Source organism: Haemorhous mexicanus, chromosome 6 (assembly GCF_027477595.1).
Source record: "Haemorhous mexicanus isolate bHaeMex1 chromosome 6, bHaeMex1.pri, whole genome shotgun sequence".
Taxonomy (NCBI): Eukaryota; Metazoa; Chordata; class Aves; order Passeriformes; family Fringillidae; genus Haemorhous; species Haemorhous mexicanus.
The window spans coordinates 59,377,093-59,383,092 of record NC_082346.1 but is presented as its reverse complement, the minus strand read 5'-3'; positions in this window follow the sequence as shown (position 1 = coordinate 59,383,092).

The following is a 6,000-nucleotide window of genomic DNA, read 5'->3' as shown; positions in this document are numbered from 1 at the left end:
TTTCAAGGGTCAGAGTGGTATCTCATTATAGTCCCTACCTATCCCCTGTGACCAAAATAGTCTCAGTCACCCAGAAAATCTTACACAACAGCAACTTGACACAGATAAGGACTGAATGAATGAGACCTTCCAGCTAGAGATAAATTGGATAAATGTTGAAGGTAATGAAAAATTAATTGTATCTCCTGCCCTGAATAACATCTTAAATATCATCTGCTTTTCAGGCTTGTGCATAAATACGCATAATTCTGCATCTTTAATTGAAATAGGTATTCAGCTCAGCTGTTTTTCAGCTGACAGCTCAATGGAGTTACTCTGCTAGTGATCATTACAATTATTTAGTGGTACTGAGATCTTGCTAAGAGGTCTGAGCCATCCTCTGAGACTATAGAAACCTGGAACCAAAATATATGCCCAGCCCAAGAGCTGAAATGCAATAATAAATTGTGTAGTAAAGAAAACCTTTTGTATGAAATTATCAGCCCAAGTGAGTGAGGAACCCACAACAAACTAAAATTTTTTAGAAACCGTAAATATGATTCTCTCAGTCCTCCATGCAAATCTCAGCCAACTGAGTAATAAGTAAAGAAATAAACATTTTAGTGGAATTCCTGCAGTCCGACATGGCCCCCTACACATCTCATCCCAAGAGGGAGCAGTACAGGGCAGTGTTCAGGCAGGCTGTTGTTTGCCTGAGCTTTAATCCCCTAGCAGACAAAATCCTGAACTTGAATGCATGAAAAATTGCTGTTGATAATCTTATTTTGAGGAAAAAAATGATGTACTTCAACCAGCATCTGGCAAGGTACAGGCCTTTAGCTTCTGCCTTAGAAAAACCCTTGTCTGCATTTGCTCTTCCCTGGCTGGTAAAGTTTCTGGAATTACATTTTTTTCCTTTAAAATTCTGAAGACACAGTAGCAGCTTGAATTCTCCTTTTCTGTGTTATGTATCTCTGCACAGTGGCAGAAGGGCAAGAGACATTTCATAGGCCATAAAACCAGAATGGGCTTAATCCTCTTCTCACAGTAGATTTACATTTGTGTGACTGTTAGTAAAGTTGGCAGTAAAGATGTTGACAGAGCTGGGGGCTGGCTGGGGCCCAAGGGCACTGATTTTTAAAGGTGGCAACTGGGATTACTAAATCCTACTTCCAAAGAAGCCTTAGCCCCACTTCCTACCCTTGAGAGCTTTTTTGTTCTCCACTGAATCATGGTTGAAAATGGGCTGTAGCCACCCAAGATATGTCTGTGCTGCAGGGGAAGCAGAAGCAAAGCAAACTGCTGCTGCCTGAGAGCTGCTCCAGGGAGCTTTGCTCTGACCATGCAGGGGTGAGAGGGGTGCCTCATTCAGTATTTCCATGTCCTGATGTGGTTTGTGCAGTCCTCAGGCCAGCTGTATCCTAGAACTATCAATACCTGCAACAACCAAGGAAGGTTTTTTTCCTCATTTCCTTTCCAATCTTGGAGGTGGCAAGGAAAGGAAAAGCTGTCAGGGGATTAAAACACTGCTCAAAGAGAAACTACTGCAGGTCATGTCTGAGCCTCAGTGAAAGTGCTTCAGGGGTGAGAGGAGGCCAGCAAGAGGAAAATGCCCAAGCCCTTGCTTGCCTTCTGCTGCTCAGTTTTGTTTTACAAGCACCTGAGCCGGCAGCTGCTGTTGGAGCTCTTTCACAAAGCTGCTTGTCCAGCTGCTGTTATTTCCTTATCCATGCTGTGGGGTCCAGAATCCAGACCTGGAATTTGACCACTACACTGTGTTTCTCAAACTTCTGCTTTGGCCAGCTGAGCAGTGTTTCTTGGCAGGTTTCTCTCACACAACTTCTAAGAAATACAGCCAGAAGTGAGATGCCAAGCTGCTGGTGAGATACAGAGTGTGTGGGAGGCACCAGCCAGCCTTGGAGCACAGGGCAAAGCTGACAAGACTGGTGTGGTTTTGACTGCAGGCTCATTACAGTGCTCTTATAAATACAAGGCCTGCAGCTGTGACAGTCCAAGGATAGAAGGGGTATTATTTTTGTTAGACTGACTAATGTAAGTTAAAAAATTGATAAATGTTTGGGTTTAAGATAAGGGGATTCTGAATCCAAAACCTTGCCTGAATTTACTGATGAGATTGGGTCAGGGTGTCATGGGCTCCTAAAAGTCTGCAAAAGCTTCACCCGATCTTACTAGGAGTCCAACAGACTCCTAAAACACAGTCTGCTACGCTCACTAAGTCAATCAGGAATGCAAGGGTTCAAGTAGGACCCAAAAAGGCACTTCAGTACCTGAAGCAGGACTTAGGTCAGAGGCAAATACCCTCAGTAAGTACCTGAGGGTACTTGGTTTGAAAAGACTGGTAGCTGCTAAGGAAGGCAGGAGCCTCCATTGAAATTACTATAATTTTGAAATTAAGGGGCTGTCAGGCAAAGATATGGGAAAAGGAATAATAGTTCTTAACTGGGAAAATTAAAATAAAAATGCAATAATACAAAAAAAAAATACTGAGTCAGAATACAACCTGACAACCTGTTGGTCAGGGGGGTGGTGGCAGTCCCATTCAGTGGTGGCCTCCTGCAGTGACAAGTGTGGTTCTGTTGGAGCAGGATCCTGTAGAAAAGTGGAGTTTTCCTCTGGAGGTGCAGTGGTGGTGCTGATGGGCCTGGTCCTCCTCTGGGAATACAATGGAAACCAACTCTCCTAGTGTTCCAAATCTCAAATTTTTATCCTGATAGGAATACTTGGCTCCTCCCCCTGGGCGGAGCATCTCCCAGTGGGATGATGTAATTTTATCAGTGACTCTTAATGGCCTATTAAGAGAAGATATCTCCTGGAGGGAGGATGGGTCCTGGAAGAGAGCAAACTGCCCCACCTGCTTTTAACAGCTGGCCCATTAACAGAGGATATCCCCCCCTGGAGTTTTGAGGGATGGGTCATGGAAGAGATAAAGAACACTGCTCCACCTGGTTTCAACAGATGGTGACAGAATACATAGTCCTGGTTACATCTTGCATTGCAACCTAAGACAACCTGTGCAATCCAAAAAACCCCACTAAGATGGAATTGAGGGTTAGGGATGATCACCTTTGAATTTTAATTTTCGGTTTTGTGTAACAAACCCTCCTCACCTGTAACTGAGGAACTGGTGCACTTTGGGAGGTGGGAAAACAGAGTGGAAACCTTTATTCATGCATGATACCTGTGTTACAAATGGAACAAAATGAGCCCTGCACAGTTCAGATTGCAGGTGTCCTCAGGAGACTAACCTGGGATGTGCCTCTGTATGAGCAGAATCCAGTGCTTTAGTTCTGAAAAATTTGAGTTCACAACAGCACTGTTCACTTTAAGACAGTAAACACCTCCCTAATGCAATCCTGTATAGGAAGATGTAAGTGCATGGTTCTAGCTCCTGGATGCTGCCATAAGGTTCAGGTACTAATCTCTAAGTGTAGAAATCTTCAATTCATCCTGTTTTAGCCACAGGAACTACAATCCATAGGCAAAATCAAGGGGAAAAGGGAACTGAAGGAAAGATGAGGATTTCTTCTTTGAGAAATGTAGATTTGCTAATTACAGACCTATTCCAGGAGATTTCCTACAGATTTGCAGCAACTTAAGTGTTATTAACCTGTTTTTCTCTTTTGGAACAGTGCTCCTCCATCCTAAAATTAGCTGGTGACCTAACAGAGCATCTAGGCATGGGCACCTTTAACCATCAAAGTGTTTCCACTGACTTCAGCAGAAACAGCCGGGTGTTGGAGGCAGCGTTGGCGCCCCGGCAATCGGCTGGAGCCGTCTTACATGCCAGGGACGGTGTCATACACAGAGCTTAGATCAAATGGGAGGGGAACAGGGAGCATTTCTAACATGATTACTGTCAGATTTCCTTTTATGTTTTCCAGAGGAAAATAGTATGCAAATGTCACACGTGCCTGCATGGATTCAACCTTCCTTTCTTCTTTTTTGATCTCTCTAATTCTGACAAACAAGCTGGCTGTGACTGCTGAAGGGAAACTCTCCCCAAGGTGTTGGGCCACGGGCATTTTTTGAGGGGCACAGTGGGTTTAGGCAGAGCCCTGTTTTACTGCTTCTGGCTACACTTTCCCACTCCAGCACTCTTCCTCCAGTTGCACCTCAGTGGAGACAAGGTGAATTGTGTCTGGGAACTGAGCCAGGGTAAAAATAACTGAGGAGGGGAGGGTGCTGCTTTTTTAAAGCAGTTTCCTGGTCTGTTTGACAACACAACAGCACAAAGAGCTGCACCAGCACAACAGAGGGAGCATAACCTGACTGGTCCATCAAATTGCTGCCACCAAAAATGGTGCCTGCAAAACTGCAGCTGTATTTCCTTGGTGTTGTTCCACCAGCACAGTGGAAGGTCTTTTGGAAAATCCAAAGGTGAGTTTGTACTCTCACCCCTTCTTCCCCTTTCCCAGTTGTCTCTCCTGCAAGGGATGGGGTGAGCAGAGAGCACCTGGGCACAGAGGCTGGTGTTTCTGGCACAGTGCTGATCCCTTGTTTTCTTGCCTAGAGTCCTGTTCCCAGCTCCAGCTTCTGCTGTGCATTCCTGTCCCTGTGCTAGATCCTGCTGCCCCCTCTGTTGTGCTGACATACCTCTTTGTGTGTCCACACCACAACCAAACCCTGGGAGCAATCCAGATCAAAACAAAGTATTCTTCTTCAGGGCTAACTTTCATCTGGTTTCCAGCTCCAGCATGCACACTGTGCCAGCACAGCACAGGGGGTTGCACACAGGGGAAAGAGGAGGGTCACTAAGCCAAAGGTTTCTCCTGGCAGACTGCAGAGCAAACATAACTTGGAGTATCCAAACAAAATTTGTTTACACAGCCATCACAATCATTCAGAGTTAACACTTTATCCAGACTGGGGCTGGGATTTGGGGACATTTGATCTCCCTCCAATGCTGGAATCTAGACATGCAAATTCTCCATTATGGAAGGAATATCCTACCATGAAGCTCATGCTGTTGATCCCTGTGGGATCTATGGACCAACCTTCCAATTATGATTGGAAAAGACTTCTGAGATCATTGAGTCCAACTGCTAACACAGCACCATGTCATTCACCACTAAACCAAGTCCCCAGGTGCCACATCCACACCTCTTTTGAACTCTTCAGGGATGGAGATTCCACCACTTCCCTGGGCATCCTGTTCCAATGCTTCACAGCCCTTTCAGTACAGAAATAATTCCTAATATCCAATGTAAACTTCCCCTGGTACAACGCCGGGCGGTTTTCTCTCGTCCTACTGCTTGTTCCCTGGGAGCAGAGCCTGATCCCCAGCTGGCTACAGCCTCCTGTCAGGGACCTGTAGAGAGTGGTAAGGCCTCCTGAGTCTCCTTTTCTCCAGGCTAAACACCCCCAGATCCCTCAGCTGCTCCTCATCAGACTTGTGCTCCAGCCCCTCAATGTCTTTCATGTAGTGAGGGGCCCAAAACTGAACCCAGGATCTGAGGTGTGGCCTCACCAGTGCCCAGCACAGGGGGACAATCACTGCCTGGATGCCTTGTACAGGAAACATTCAGCTCTGTGGCTCTGCCATTCTGGGTGGTGTGGGAAGGTGGTGAGGCAAGCATCACTGCTGAAATGATCAAACCCTCTTCCAGGAAGGAATTTCATGGGAATTGTGAGGGCTCCTTATCCCCACTGCAGTTATATTCATCACTGCCTGACAGTGCTGCTCTGTAGGGCTCTTCCCCAGTGCTCTGTGCATCCATCCAGACAGGTCATTTTGGACAGCCGTAGACAGCAGGCAAGAGCCCTGCTCTCACAGCTTCCAGACCTTCACCTTCCACAGAGCCTGATCCGTGTCAGCCACTTGCTATCCTTGCTGGCAGCACCCATGTACCTGTCAAAGCAGTTATAGTCTGAGCACAGGGCCTTAGCAGTTCCTAGCTGGAAGGCTGTGTGGAAAAAAGAGATGAAAGCTTATTTTCAGTGTCAGTCCAAGTAATCAACAGCCTGAAGATTTGGATACAAAGTAGGCATATATGACTTAAT